Raw genomic sequence first — 15,763 nt, 5'->3', positions numbered from 1 at the left:
CAAATGTGATATCACAGTAACAAACTTCTCTTTGTTCATGATCCATTCTGAACTACATTCTCCTTCCTTCTGTGTATTTCTAAATGTTTTATTGATAATCCTTTCTGTTCTTTTTTTTTTTTTTTTTTTTGCTCTACCCACCCATTCCTGGCACTATCCTTTAATTATGTGCACTAAAAATAAAATTCCTGCCTCAAAAATAACACGTGGTCAAACAAATCTAATACATTGTCTGGGTCTGAAAATGTCTGTCTCATCCTGCAACTCTAATCCATCACCTGAATGGGCACTTTAAGTGCGTACCTGAAAAGATCTTAGCCTAAATGGCAAGAGTCTCCCATTGCATCCTGGGCGTCCTCCAGTCATCCTGATGAATATCTGGTCACTGGATCCAGATGACTCTGGAGGAGGAAGTGAGGTTGGTGACCCTGTACAGCCCTCCCTCACTCAATTCAAAGTCAACGGCAAGTCATGTCATCATTTCCCTGATGTCATGGCCCTCTTCAAAACCAGAGGACAGATACAACAACAACAATTTATCACCTCTCTTTCCAAGAGTGAGGAAACATGCTTCTTCTTCTTCTGAAATCATAACTTCCCTTGCTTTGATCAGTACTTCCAATGTGTTTTGATTCATATTGCTCTAGTCTTTGTATGTTTTTTTTCTCTCTTGAAAATGCTCACTTTACTCCATATGAATTCATTCAGTTCTACCTAGGATTCTCTAAAAACATCCCTTTAATTTTTTTTCCAATAATGCAATAATACCTCATTACATGTGCAGGTGCTCTTCTGAGATATTCATCCACTTATCAACTGGGAATTGGATCAACAGAAGGAAATTTACCCTTGTATTTGGTAACCCTTGTAGGTTATCTTGTAGGTGACTACTACTGTAGTAGTAGTTCAATTACTGAGCTTCTCTTTAACAACCAAAAGATGCAATTAGCCCTTTTAAAAGGTTTTACTTACATGATATAGCAATGTTTTATACTTATAAATCATTACCACATAAAGCCACAAATTCACACAGCATTCATGAGAAGAGTTGTCTCGAACCTAGATTATGATGAGAGTGGGACAAAATTATTAGATATATTTGTGGCAAAGGCAATTCACAGCTTCTGGTAGAATGAGGCCTGAAAGTCCTTTCCCTCTTACTACTGTCTTCACACTGGATTCTCAGCATCCAATCTATAACCTACATCTCCACTTTTCCAGAGCTCATATTCCTTGAAGTTGCTTTCTTCCTCAAGAAATTGTCTTTCTGAATAACTTTTTGGAGTATCTGTCCCTCCATTTTGCTATATGTCTTTATTTGGTCTGGTAGCCAAATGGTATGGTAGTTGAGGGTGGGTAGAATAAAATCTTGTCTCCTTTCTGCCTTTTGGCATAGACACAGGAATCTCTTCCATAACTGATTAAAGCTCTCAAACTCATCCAAAGCCCCCAGAGGAAAGTTTAATATACTCAATCAAAGATGAGTTCTTACGCTTATAAAGGGATGAGGCTAGACCTTTTTAAATATGAATAAATCTACTGAGATGAAGAGGAAACACCTTGCTTATATGTTCCTATACAACAAGACACCTAGGTCATATAACTTATAGAGTGCTGGACTTGGAATAATGAAGACTGAAGTTAAAATCCTACCTCAGATATTTACCAGCTGTGCGTTCTTGGACAAGTCATTTATCCCTTTTCCAGTCACTTCACAGGGTTGTTATGAGACTTAAAAGCAATAATGTTTATAAAATGCTTTATAAACCTTTAAGTGGTATATAATGTTTAATTTTTGTATTATTTGTTTCTCCATTTCATAATCAATGCACTTTGTTCCTTTGTCTTTGGTATCATGGAAAGTGTTGCTGGGCATTTTTTAAGTGTGGACACAAGTCTAAGTATAAAGATATATCAATGAGGTGGTATCCTTTAGTACATTTTGGATTTATAAAGAGAAAAATTGCCTTCAATATGTTAGAATGCATGCATCCATAATCAAGCAGGCACTATCAAACAATTCCTTGAACCTAGCCATTGTACGGTATAGTAAATTGTAACGGATAGGCAATGCGGAACATCTAGTCCAAAGCAAGAGTCCTGGAACTGGATCCAAATAAGACTTGATTTTGAATTCTGATGCTTACTATCTATATGCCTATGGGGAAATCACTTAACCCGTCAGAGTCTCAATTTCTTTATCTGAAAAATTAGGATAATTTTTATCTGTACATCATAGGGTAGGCATGAGTAAAGCTTTGTAAAACTTAAAGCAGTATGTAAACGTAAACCAGTGATCACAGAGACACATATAATGAAGAATTATTCTAGTGTTAACCTGAACTTCCTATATTGTGGACCTTTTTAGATGTTCTTCATTGGGGTAAAATAGGGAGTTTTTACAGAGCAAACCAATATCTAAATTCATCAAACTATAACTGGATATAGAAAAATCCTTTTGTAGGTCTGGGTAGCCTGTGGTAGGATGAAAATTAAGCTTTTGAAGCTGTACTGAATCTAGGACTAAATAACTGGCCTATTCTACTTCATCATGAAGTCCACAAGTCACTTGTCAATTTTATTCTCTTTTGTCCTCGTAAAGGACTTTCAGAAAAATCTCAGAATACAGAGAAGAGAAAATCCAAACTTGACTTTTAAGTTATTTTAATATTCTTTAGAAACAACAGTTATAACATAGGACACACAGGATAAATGATTATCAAGGCTAAACTGCCCAAAACACAATTTTACCTTAAAGTAATAAATGTTAATATTCAGAAAATCAACATCCTGATCACTGATTTAAAATTACATGATATTCTGCTCATTCTAGCTCTGAAATCTGAGGAGGAAAAGCTTAAATTTTGAGTTGATTATTCTAGTTGGTTGGTTGTCATCCCTTGTTCTCAAAGAGAACCACATTGGCATCACTATGTTAGAGTCAAGTTACAATGAGTGTGACCATGGAGGATCAGACCAGTGCAAGCACAGAATGCTCCACCATAGGTTGGGCACAAATAGTCCATGTGAACATTTGGAGTGGATTCTCTAAATTTACTCATCTTGTTTTCCTTTTTAGCTATTTTAATTCTGCTTTGTTCATAAGGTATAGCCTCTTCTCTGAGGAGGGCATACGATGCTGAGTGGTCCTGTGCAAATGTCTCCCATGTCACACAATCAATTCCAAATTTCTTAAGAGAAACCTGTCCCTGTATTGCTTCTTCTGACCACCATGTGAATGTTTTCTTGTGTCAGTTCTCCATAAAAAAGAACTAAAAAAAGATTATTTTAATTGCTCTGAAAAGGAAGGAAAAAACATTTCAGTCTAGGAAAGAAGGAAAGGCCAGAAGGTCTGTTAGTTTTAGCTGACAACATATACTGCAAACCAACAAATGAAATTCACTATCATTAAACTTTGTTTTGATGATAATACTTATACTGGAAAGGTGATAGTATAATTATTTGATGCTTCAATCTCAGAAAGAGAATGGTACCAATTTATAGATTAATTTCCGGGGTTCTCATATCTCTTACTTTTTGAATGGACAGTATTTGTAGACCCCTGGCTCTCTTCTTGATTCTCCATGCCTCTTCATGATACTCAAGCAGAATTCCTACCCTGGAATATCACTCCATCTCCAAAGCCCATACCTTTGCCTGATGAGTTCCTCCCAAAACTTCCATTTTTGAGGAATTACCCAGACCAGTCATTCTTATTCCTCCACTCCTGATTCTCTTGATCCCTTTTCCATGTGACCATGTAAGTACCTCCCATTTCAGGTTCCTTTTTGTGCTATATTCTCTCACTGGAATGTTAATACCTTAAGAGCAGAGGTCCTCTTTGCTTTTGCTTGTATATGTATTCCTAGAACTTAACACAGTACCTGACTCATAGTAAGTACTTAATAGCACTTACTTATGGACTCAGCCCCTTGATTAGAAAATAATTTTCTCTATGTGTAATACATATAACATCATTCTTCTAGATACTCATCTCAACTCTTTTCTGCTAGGTTTCCAAAAATTCACAAGCCAGCTTCACAATTCAAAATTCACAATCTCTTACTTCAGTATACATGTTCATACTCCCCATTTATCTCTCCTGTTCATCTTATTTCAAGAAGCAGTCTGGTTTCCAACCTCGTCATTCAACTGAAACTTCTCTCTCCAAAGTTACCAGCAATCTCTTATTGTCAAATCTAAAGATCTTTTCTTAATCCTCATCCATCTTGACTTCTCTGTAGTACATGACTATCAATTACCCTCTTGTCCTTCACATTCTTTTATCTTTAGGATTTCATGACTCTTCTCTCCTGGTTCTTCTTCTACATGTTTCTTACCACTGCTTTTCCACATCCTTTGCTGTATCTTCATTTAGATCATCCTTGCGAATGAGTAAGAATGACCTCCTCAACGTTCTATCCTGGGTCTCTTTTCCCTCTAGACTATTTCACTTATTGACCAATTTAACTCCCCTGGATTCAAGTACCATTTCTATGTATGTGATTCTCAGATTTATTTATCCAGACTAAACCTTTCTTCTGACCCCTACTCTCAAATCTCCACATGCCTTTTTCATATCTCAAGCTAAATATCTCACGATAAATATGTCTAAAATTTAACTTATTATCTTTCCTGACAAACCATTCCCTGTTCCCAAATTCGCTTTTACTATGAGAGGATCATCTTCCCATTCACTCAGGATCCAAACCTAGATACTGTTCTGTACTTTTCATTCTCTCTTATCATAATACTCAATCAGTTGTCAAATCTGACACCACACTCAGACACTGGCACCACTCTATGACAGACTCTTATCACTTCACACCTAGATTATTACAATAAGATTTTGGTTAGTTTTCCTGCCTCAAAAGTCTCTTAGCTCTAGTCTGTCCTCCACTCAGCAGTCAAAAATTGATCTTCATAAAGTGCAAATTTGACCATGTCACTTCTTATTTGATCAACGTCAGTGACTTCATGATCAAATATGAAATCCTCTCTTTGACTTTTAAACCCTCAATAACCTGGACCTTGGCCTCCTTTCTAGTTTGTTTTTGGGTTTTTTTTCCCAGCTTACCATGACCAGTTCCCCACCTCATACCCTTCAATCCAGAGACACTGGCCTACTAACTATTCCTTGACTAAGACCTTCAATCTCTTGATTTGTTGCATTTTCACTACTTGTCCCTCATGCCTAGAATTATCTCCCTCATCTTCTCCACCTGCTAGCTTCCCTGACTTTCATTATGACCCAACCAAAATGCCACTTTTTGCAATTTGCCTGGAGAAGGGGGAACAAATACAAGAGATTTTGAAAAGTTAGAAATGACACAATTTGATAACAGATTTTATGTGTGGGGTGAATGAGAGTAAGGAATCACAAATGAACTTAAAGTTGTCATCCTGAGAGGATGGTGGTACCTTTTATAGTAGTCCAGAAGTTAAAAGAAGAGAGAGTGTATAGAGAAAAGGTAATGAGTTCTGATTTGGACATTTTGAGTTTGGTATATCTGCAGGACATCCAGAATGAGATATATAAAAAGGAGTCTGTGAAATGCGACTAGACATTAGGAGAGACTGTAGCTAGACATAGATCTGGCATTCATCTGCATAGAAATGATTATTGAATCCATGGGAGCTAATGAGATCACCAAGCAGGATAGTATCAGAGGAAGGGTGATGATGGTGGCAGAGGCTGACATAGAGCTTTAGAAGATGCTCAGAGTCAGTGGGGGGTGAAGGGAGTGGAGTGTTCACACAGGACAGGAAGGAAGAGAAGCAAAAAAGAGCAGCGTTATGGAAACTATAAAGCAGAAAATATCAAGGATAGACTGTTAAAGACTATAGAAATGTCAAGAAGAGGAAGAAACCACTAGATTTTGTATTTAAGAAATCACTGATAATTTTGGAGAGGGCAGTTTTAAATGAATGATTAGGTCAGAAACCAGATTTCAGAGAGTTTAGAATTTAGTGAGAGGAAGGAAAGTAGAGGCACCTAATCCAGATGGATTTCTCAAAGAGTTTAGCTGAGAAGAGGCAGAGATATGATAAGACAATAGTGATGATGATTGGATCAAGGAAGAGGGTTTTTGGTTTGTTTGTTTGATTGACTGTTTTTTTTATAGTGGATGCATCAGTATTTTTGCAGATAATAGAAAGATCCAGTAGATAGAGATTGGCGATCAGAGAGAATGCCAATAATAAAAGGGAAGGCCCCAATCTTCTGGAGATGATAGGAGGGAATATCAGGGGTACACTTAGGGCATGTGGTCTTCTTGCCTCAGCAAGTAGAGCCATCCATTCATCATTGAGAAAAGGAAAAGGAGAGATAATTGGTGATTATATCTGAGTGATGCAAGATAAGCAGACAAAAAAAGCTCCCACTGTGATATCTCATTTTTTAGTGAAGAATGAGGTGAAATCTTCAGTTGATTGGATGGGGAAAAGAGTGATGTGGAATGATTAATGAGAAATAAAAAGTTTTGGAATCGTTGCAATGTCGAGTGGGATAAACTAACCAATCAAGAAGCTATAAAATCATTGTTATGAGGCAAAAGCTGAGATTATATGAGTTTATGGTGGACCTAGTCTCTATGATATCCTTATTTCCTCCAGTTTCATTTGTCAACAAGTGAACAGGATCAAAGGAGACAGATGACTGAAGTAACCTAGGGTTGAAGTGTGATAATTTGGAGAGTTTGGAGTATGGAGTTAGGACAAGGGGACAGGAGATTACAGGGTAGAGAATATAACAGATTTTATCTGATAGGTTCAAACTGCTAAATAGAGAGAGAGTATAGCCAATGTAGAGGTGATAACCTAGAACAAGGGAGGAGAGAGGGGTACTGAAGGGATACAGAGAATGGAGGTCACAATGAGGATTAGGGGTGTCAGGCACAAGGATGGATGGAACAAAATATGATCAAATAACGGAATTCTAGCATTTGTGAAAATGGAAGTAGAACACTTGTGAGTGAAAAGAAAATCAAAGATATGACCATATTTTTATGTATCTGAGATGGAGCAGAGCAATAAATAATAGGTTATGAGAACTGAGTAAATGTATGGCAGAGAGCATATGAATGTGACATAGTACATATAGCCAGGGTAACTTATGATCCTATGGCATTATCCAAACTGAAACTGTTCTCTGTATCCAACATTTCAAGTAGATTCTCACCCACAGAGTGACTGATGTCATCAGAGTGGTCTGGTGATGTCAAGTTATGGATTCCTATGCTGAGCTCCTAGGCAGTACTTTTGGGCAGTTCTTTTTAATACTTGGCCATCAAGTGGACCCCTGTCAAAAATGTTTCCTGATGTCATCTGCCATCTACAAGTCCTCATAATATTTGAAAAATGATTACCATAGTGATTAGCATATAGTAGGAGCTTAATGAATGCTTATTTTCTTACCTTCTCCCCTCTCCCTTCTTTCCCCTTCCTCTTTCAGGAAGTTTTCTGCCACTCCTGTCACTTACTGGTCTCCCCCTGAATTGCTGCTATGATGTGTCTTTTCTTCCATTCCATAAAAGAGTATTTTCAGCTACATTAGCACATAGCCTTAGGATTATTTCTTACTTTTGTAATCTAAACCCTAAAGCCACAACCAAACAGTCAGTCAGTCAGCAGAAACCCTCAGGCTTAGGTTAAATCTGACTTTTGATTATTTTTTTTAATATTCTATCCAATTCTACTTGAATTCAGTGCCTTATTTAATTTAAAGTGAAAAAGTCCTTTTCCTTCCCATAATACTCACATTTATATAACCAAGTTTACAAAGGGCCTATTTTCATTGTGTAGTACCCTGAATAAAGAAGAATGGCTTAGCGAATAAAGCACTGGGCTTGGAGTTAGGAAGATCTGAATTCAAATCCACCCTCAGGCACTTTCTAGCTGTGTGATGTTGGACAAGTCACCTACCTCTGATGTCCTGACAAAACAAATCCACTAGAAAAGGAAATGGAAAACCACTCCAGTATTATCTTAGCCAAAAAAAAACCCAAAGGGAGTGATGAAGAGTCAGTTACAACTGAACAACAACATGGATAAAGCACATAGACCCTGGAAGATACCGTTCTGGACTCCATCTTGGTCACTTTCCAGTTACATAGCCTCAAAGTGTCATGTAACTTCTCTGGATGTCGCTTTCCTAATATGTAAAATAAGGGAGCTAAATCAGATGGCCTCTCAGGAACCTTGTAGGTCTAAATCTATGATCCTATAATTATATTATTTCATCTTCACAACAGCTTTATGGGGTAGATGTTATGATCTCCATTTTACAGACGAGGAAAGTTAAGCAGAGGTTTTAACCTCTGTGACTTGCCCAGGTGTTCGTAGTAAGTGTTGAGGGCAAGAACTCAGGTCTTCTAAGAATTTAAACCCAGAGCACTCTCTACTGTACCACCAAGCTGTTATTATTATTAACAGACACCTGAGTTCAAAAGTTATATCAGATCCATGCTAGATACGTGACTTTGGGCAAATCAATTAACGTTAGTTCATTTGTAAAATAGGGGTGATAGGGTGGCTTTGGGGATCAAAAGAGAGTAGATAGATTTTAGATAGACGGACGGACAGACGGACGGACGACGGACAGACAGACAGACAGACAGACAGACAGACAGACAGACAGATAGATAGATAGATAGATAGATAGATAGATAGATAGATAGATAGATAGATAGATGTAAAATACTTTGCAAAGCTTAAAGCATTATAACAAGGCTTCTTAAAATTTTTCCACTATTACCCCTTTTCTCAATTGAGATGAGTTCCTTGGTGTTGCATGACCTGAGAGCATGCACATTGCAAAGTTCTGATGCTTTGCGTTCAGAACCAAGGCTGCAGTGAAGATGCAGGATGCAACATGGACAAGCACTGCCAGAAACACCTTGGATTCATTAGGTGTTTGATTTGTCATTAACTTTTGATTGTTACACATTCAGAAACCTTTTACTGTTGCCAAATTTTTCCCTACATAGGATCATGATACATAGTTTATATAGGATATCCTGTAAGTGGAAGAACCCTTTTAGACTATTAGAGCTTAAAACCACTAAGGCTTTAAGGACAGTTTGTATAAATGCTAGACATTATTATTAGCATTATTATTTCACAGATAAGGAAATTGAGGCAGAGTGGTTAAATAACTTGACCAGAGTCACATAGCTAATAAGTGTCTGGGGTAAGATTTTAATCCAAGCCTTCCTAACTCCAAGTTAAGCACTATCCACTTTTTCACCCCTCTAAATGCAAATTATGACCCTTGTAAATCATCATCTTACACTGGTGGGACACCTGGGGTCTTAAGGTTTCACATGCCCTCTAGGTCCTCAAATGTGACCCTTTGACTGAATCCAAACTTCACAGAAAAAAATCCCCTTAATAAAAGGTTGACTTTAACCTTTAGAAGTTTAAGGATATCAAGACTGGAGGGGTAGGAAAGAACTCCAACTTCTTGTCCTATATTTCTGCCAGCAACAAAATCGTTACTTTGGTTACATTTATATCTCCCTCTGCGTCTAGCATGATGCCTCAAATATATTCGATATTTAATTAATATTTGTGTAACGAATGAAGGAGCGAAGTGCTATATGTTCTGCAGAAATGTAAGTTGTTTTAGGTAATGAATGACTGGCTTACAGACAATATAGAAAGCAGATCCCGATGGTGTGCACTTCTAATAAAAACATGTTAATAATCATGATACTGGCAATGAGGAACTTTTTACTACATGGACTGTACATTTTTGACCCCATCACTTTTGCCCCTGCTTTTATTTTTACTGTATATTGCTTATTTTACAGCTGCTTCTCCCATGCATGGTTATTTTTCAAATTATTTCTGAGAGCAGATGTTCCCATGTGTGTGGCATAACTTCTTTCTCTTCCTCAGTGCTTTTCCCTGCAGATTGCTGGATTGTACATAGCAGCTGCCTGCCATCCTTTTGATCTGAAAAGAAAAGATTTCCATACCAGAATAGTTCTCTCAACGACATAATTAAGTTTTCTGGAACTATCATGCACATTCATATCTAGTCAAAGGCAGTATGGGAAAAGGAGAGAGTAATAGTAATTCAACTTGGATTGGTTTGTGATTGTTTCTGTGTGTGTGCACATGTGTGTGTGTATGTTTGTGTGTATATGTTTAAAATGTACATTTTGCTCACCTTGCATTACATCATCTTTGGGAATTTTTCAAATATATCTCAGGGATTAGGCCATTATTTAAAAGATCCAAAACATGAACATTGAGAAAGGGATTCCAGCCACTGTCAAACTGCTTTCCTAAACTTGGAAGACAAATTAAAGATGAAATTCATTTCAACTGGAAACTGTCCCCAGAATCAAGAACAGGTGAAGCTCTTAACAACTCTCTGAAATTGTCTATGAGTCAAAGACACAACATGAAGCATTTGGTACAAATCTAGCTGTTCTAAAATTTCAGTTCTGAGGGTGAAATAGTAGGAATTCTGTGTGTTGGGGTATGTGTGTGAATGTGTGTGTGTGTGTGTGTGTGTGTGTGTGAAATTAAAGATTTTTGGGAGGAAGAAATGGCAAAGTAGAGAAAGTTCTCAGTTGATCCCTCTAAGCATTCCCCTCTAAACAATTTTAAAATAACTTCTCAAATCGAATTCTGGAGTGACACAACAAAAGGTGAGAGTAAGACATTATTCCAGCCCAAGATAACTTAGAATGTTGAAAAGAGAGATCTGTGACATTGCAGTGGAGGCTAACCTGAAGCCTACATGGATGAAACCCCAATGGTAGGACCAGGAGGTGAAAACAGGAGCATCAACAGCTGCAGGAGCTCTCAAATGAGAGATGGTAAGGTAACATGGCAAATGGACAGAAAGAGATGGCAAGGGATGTGTATGACAGAAGCAGAAGCAGGACCAGATTCTGTTTGGCAATTCCATTACCAATACCCACTTCTGGATAGTTCAAGGATAGAAAGGAGTACTTATAAACAAAATGAAGCAAAAACCCTAAAGGACAATATCTAGGCCTCTGGAGAGAACTGAGTGGGAATAGGAAGGAATATAATTTTTCTCTCACCTTTCTGGAATCTTCAAAAAAAATTGATCTCATATTAGAGCATAAAAATCTCACAATCAAATGCAAAAAAACAGAAATATTAAACACACCCTGTTTAGATTGTTATGTAATAAGCAAATTATGTTCAATAAAGGGCTGTGGATGCATTGATTAAAAATTAATTAGAAACTAAATAATCTAATCCTAAAGAATGGGTGTGTCAATCATAGGTAGGCCAAACCAATATAATCAAAATGACAATTCTACCTAAATTAATTCACTTTTTCAGTTCCATACCAATCAAATTACCAAAAATATTATTTTAGGAAGCAAGAATAAATAATAATAAAATTCAAGTGGAAGAGCAAAAGGTCAATCAAGGGAATCAATGAAAAAATGTGAAGATAGCATAGTAGTGCCAGATTTCAAAATGTATTACAAAGTGGTAATCATCAAAATAATTTAGTACATAGTGGTGGATCACTGGAATAGAACAGGTACACTATACACAGTAGTAAATAACTATAGTAATCTAGTGTTTGACAAGCTAAACAATCCAAGATTTGGGGATGAGAAATCACTATTTAACAAAAATTGCTGGGAAAACTGGAAGCAGTTTCTTAGAAACTAGGTATAGACCAACATTGCATGCAGAAATGAGGACAAAATGGGTGCATGATTTAGAAAGAAAGGGTGCTATCATAAGCAAATTAGGAGAGCATGGGATATGTTGACTATCAAATTTATGAATAAGGAAAGAATTTATAACCAAAAAAGGGACAGAGAACATTATGGGATGTGAAATGGATTATTTTGATTATATCAAATTATTTTTTAACTTCATTTAAAACAACTTAATTTAAAAGAAATAAATTTAGTTTAATTTAAAACAAACAAAACCAATGCAGCCCACATTCAAAGGGAAGCAGCAAGCTAGAGGGAAAAAATTAAAGCGAGTTTCTCTGATAAAGGCCTCAATTCTCAACTGAGTCAAATTTATAAGAATATGAGTCATTCTACAAGTGACAAATGGTCAAAGGATATAAATAGGCAGTTTTTAGAAGAAGAAATCAAAGCTATCTATATTCATATGAAAGAAAATACTTTAAATTACTAGTGATTAGAGAAATGCAAATTAAAACAGCTCTGAGATACTAGTTCACACCTATCAGACTGGCTAAGATGACCAAAAAATGACAAATATTAGGGGTGGGGAATGTGGAAAAATCAGGACATTGTTGCATTTTTGGTGGAATTGTGAATGGATCCAACCATTCTGGAGAGCAATTTGGAACTATGTCCAAAGGGCTATAAAACTGTCCATACCCTTTGACCCCAGCAATACATCTAGTAGATCCGTATTCCAAAAGATTAAAGAAAAAGGCAAAAGACCTATATGTGCAAAAATATTTATATAGTGGTGGTACCACTCCATATGGTAACAAGAATTGTTCATTGAAAGAATGCCCATCAGTTGAATGGCTAAACAAGTTATGGTACATGGCTATGATGGAATAATATTGTTTTATAAGAAATGATGAGAAGGATAATTTCAGAAAAACCTGGAAAGACATGAAATGATGAAAAGTGAAATGAGAAACACCAGAACTGTTTATATAGTAACAGCAATATTAAAAATGCAATAATCAACTGTGAACGACTTAGCTATTCTCAGTAATACAATGATCTAAAAGAATTCTGAAGGACTTATGATTAAAAATGCTATCTACCTCCAAAAATAATTTATATAATATTTTTCTAATACTTTATAAATAGTACATGTAATATACTATATAGTATAGTATATATACACACACACTCACACACACACACACACACACATATATATATATGTATACCTATATAACAGAGAGAGAGAGACTATTTTTTCCTAATACTATAGAAACTATTTTAAAAATGTAGGTAAAGATGGAGTTCTAACAAATTCCTTTGATGACATAAATATGGTTTTAATATCTAAATCAAGGAGAACAAAAAAAAACAGAAAAAGAAAACTAAGGCCAATTTCCTTAATAAGTATCAGTGCAAAAATGTAAATAAAATCCTAGCAAGGAGATTTTAGTAATATATCCCAATGATCATACACTGTGACCAGATTGGATTTACATCAGGAATGCAAAGCTGTTCAATATTAGGAAAACTATAAACATAATTGACCGTACCAATAACAAAACCAAAAGGCTTATGATTATATCAATAGATGCAGAAAAAGCTTTTGACAAAGTACAATATCCATTTCTATTAAAAACACTAGAATAGGAATAAACAGAGTCTCTCTTAAAATAAGTTTTATCTGTATAAAACCATCAGCAAACATTATATGTAATGGTAATAAATTTAAAGTCTTCCTAATAAGGCCAGGTTGAAGCAAGGATGTCCATTATCATCACCAGTATTCAACATTGTACTAGCTATACCATGGCAATGTTCATCAATTAGGGAATGGCTGAAAAGCTGTGGTATGTGATTGTGATGGACTATTATTGTGCAATAAGAAGTGATGAGCAGGATGATTTCATAAATATCTGGAAAGACTTGCATGAACTCATGCAAAGTGAAATGAGTAAAATCAAGAGAACACAGTCACAGCAATATTGTAAGGATGGTCAAGTGATCAAGAAAATAATCCAAGACAATTCCCAAGAGCCCATGACAAAAAAAAAATGCTATTCATGTTCAGAGAGAGAATTAATGAACTCTGAATGTACATCAAAGTATACTATTTACTTTCTTTTTTTTTTAAATTTTGGTCTATCTTTTGATATGTGGCTAATATGGAAATATTAAATTGCTTGTCTTTTCAAGGGAGGAAGGCAAGTGGGAGGGAAGGAATTTGGAACTCAAAGTTTTAAAAAATCTTGATCATAAAAATATTTTTATATGTAATTGGGAAATATTTAACAAAATAAGTAAATATATTTTTAAAAGGATTTTCTTCTTAACAGCTTGAATGTAATGCATAGTGAGTAAGTTTAAAGTCAGTCAGTGGATAGGCTTTATCAAGCACCTTTGGTGTGCTAGGCACTTAGCTAATCACTGAGAACACAAAGAAAGGCAAAAGACAGTGAAGGAGACAAGCATGCAATTACATACCAAAAAAAGCTATATACAAAATTAATTTGAAATAATCAATGGAGGATATCGCTAAGAATTAAGGAGAATCAAAATCTTCATGTAGAAGGTGTTATTTTAGCTGGGATTTGGAGGAAATCAGGAAAACCAAGAGATAGAGATAAGGAACTAGAGAATTCCAGGCATGGATGACAGCCAGAGAAAATGTCTAGAGGTGAAGTGTCTTGTTCATGGAATAGCAAGGATCACCCTCACTGGATTACAGAAGATACGGTGGGGTGTAAAATGTAAGAAGATTGAAAAGGTCAGGGGAAGGAGCACATTATGAAAGGTTTTGAACCAGACAGAGGATTTTATATTTGATACTAGAGATGATCAGGAGACACTGGAACTGACTGAGCAGGGAGAAGATATTGTCAGACTTGAATGTTTAAAAACAATCACTTTGACATATAAGTAGAGGATGTATAGCATCAGCAAGAGACCTGTAGAAAGGAGACCAGCCAGAATATCATAAAATAGTAAAGCACTCAGTTTCATCAATGAAACAGCACTCCACATTCACACTAATTCTGACTCTCATAAATACTCGTGTAAACTGTTGCCACCTAAGTGATCTCTCCTGTCCTTTCCTGCACCGGTCCATCAGACTCCACATAGATTCCATATTGACATTCCTGCAGCCTTAATACATATTTCTGATCAATTTATTCCTCTGCTCGAGAAGTTCCAGTGGCTCCCCATTTCCTAAATCTCATGATTTAGCTTCAGCAAATCTTTCTAAGCTGAAGACATAATTTTACTCCTCATATTCTCTGTGAGCTAGCCAAACTAGCCTACGTAACCCTTCCTCCAACATGTGTACCTTTTCACAAACTATATACCCCATGCCTAAAGTGCACTTATTTCTCACTGGCCTCTTGGAACACCTTGCTCCCTTCAAGGTCCAGGTCAAATGACACTACTTTCAGGAGATTCTGTCTGATTCCCTAGTATTCCCCAAAATCACTTTGTATTGTGAGCAACATACATGTTGCCTACGAAAATATCACCTTCCACTCCCCCAGTAGAATGGAAGATCTTTCAGTGTAGGAATGACTTGGTTTCGTATTTATATCCTCAACCATTTGCACCGTGCCTGTTACAACCTCCTTTGTGGTTCACTTTGCAAATCTATCACTGAATGAAAACTGGTGGTTCTTTTCGACCAACTTATTGGTCATTCTCTCTCCTCTCACAAGGTGCTAAGTGCCTGAGTCACAGGCTCCCTCTCCCATGTCTTGCCCTCCTACCCTCTTATGCCTCATACCTCAAAAGTCTATATTTCATTCTCATCATGATTTCAAATCCCTCTAGTCCTCAGTATTATCCCAAATCATCACTCCTGCTCTAACTAAACTCTCATCCCTTATCGATCTTGATCCCCTGCCCCTTTATCCCATTGATGATCTAACCTAGCGAGGTTGTTCTTATCAACCTCTACTTCTTTTCAGATGCTGTGGAACGGAGATGGGGAAAAATCACACAATCATACTGACTGGGGCCGTCTCAATTGTGTTATCACCTGGGTCTTAAGTGCAGGTAAACCTATTACTTCCCCTAATTGATTCTATATTTCTGTCACAAAA

The sequence above is a fragment of the Notamacropus eugenii genome, chromosome 3 (genome assembly GCF_028372415.1).
Source record: "Notamacropus eugenii isolate mMacEug1 chromosome 3, mMacEug1.pri_v2, whole genome shotgun sequence".
Lineage (NCBI taxonomy): Eukaryota > Metazoa > Chordata > Mammalia > Diprotodontia > Macropodidae > Notamacropus > Notamacropus eugenii.
Note: the sequence above shows the minus strand (reverse complement) of the source record.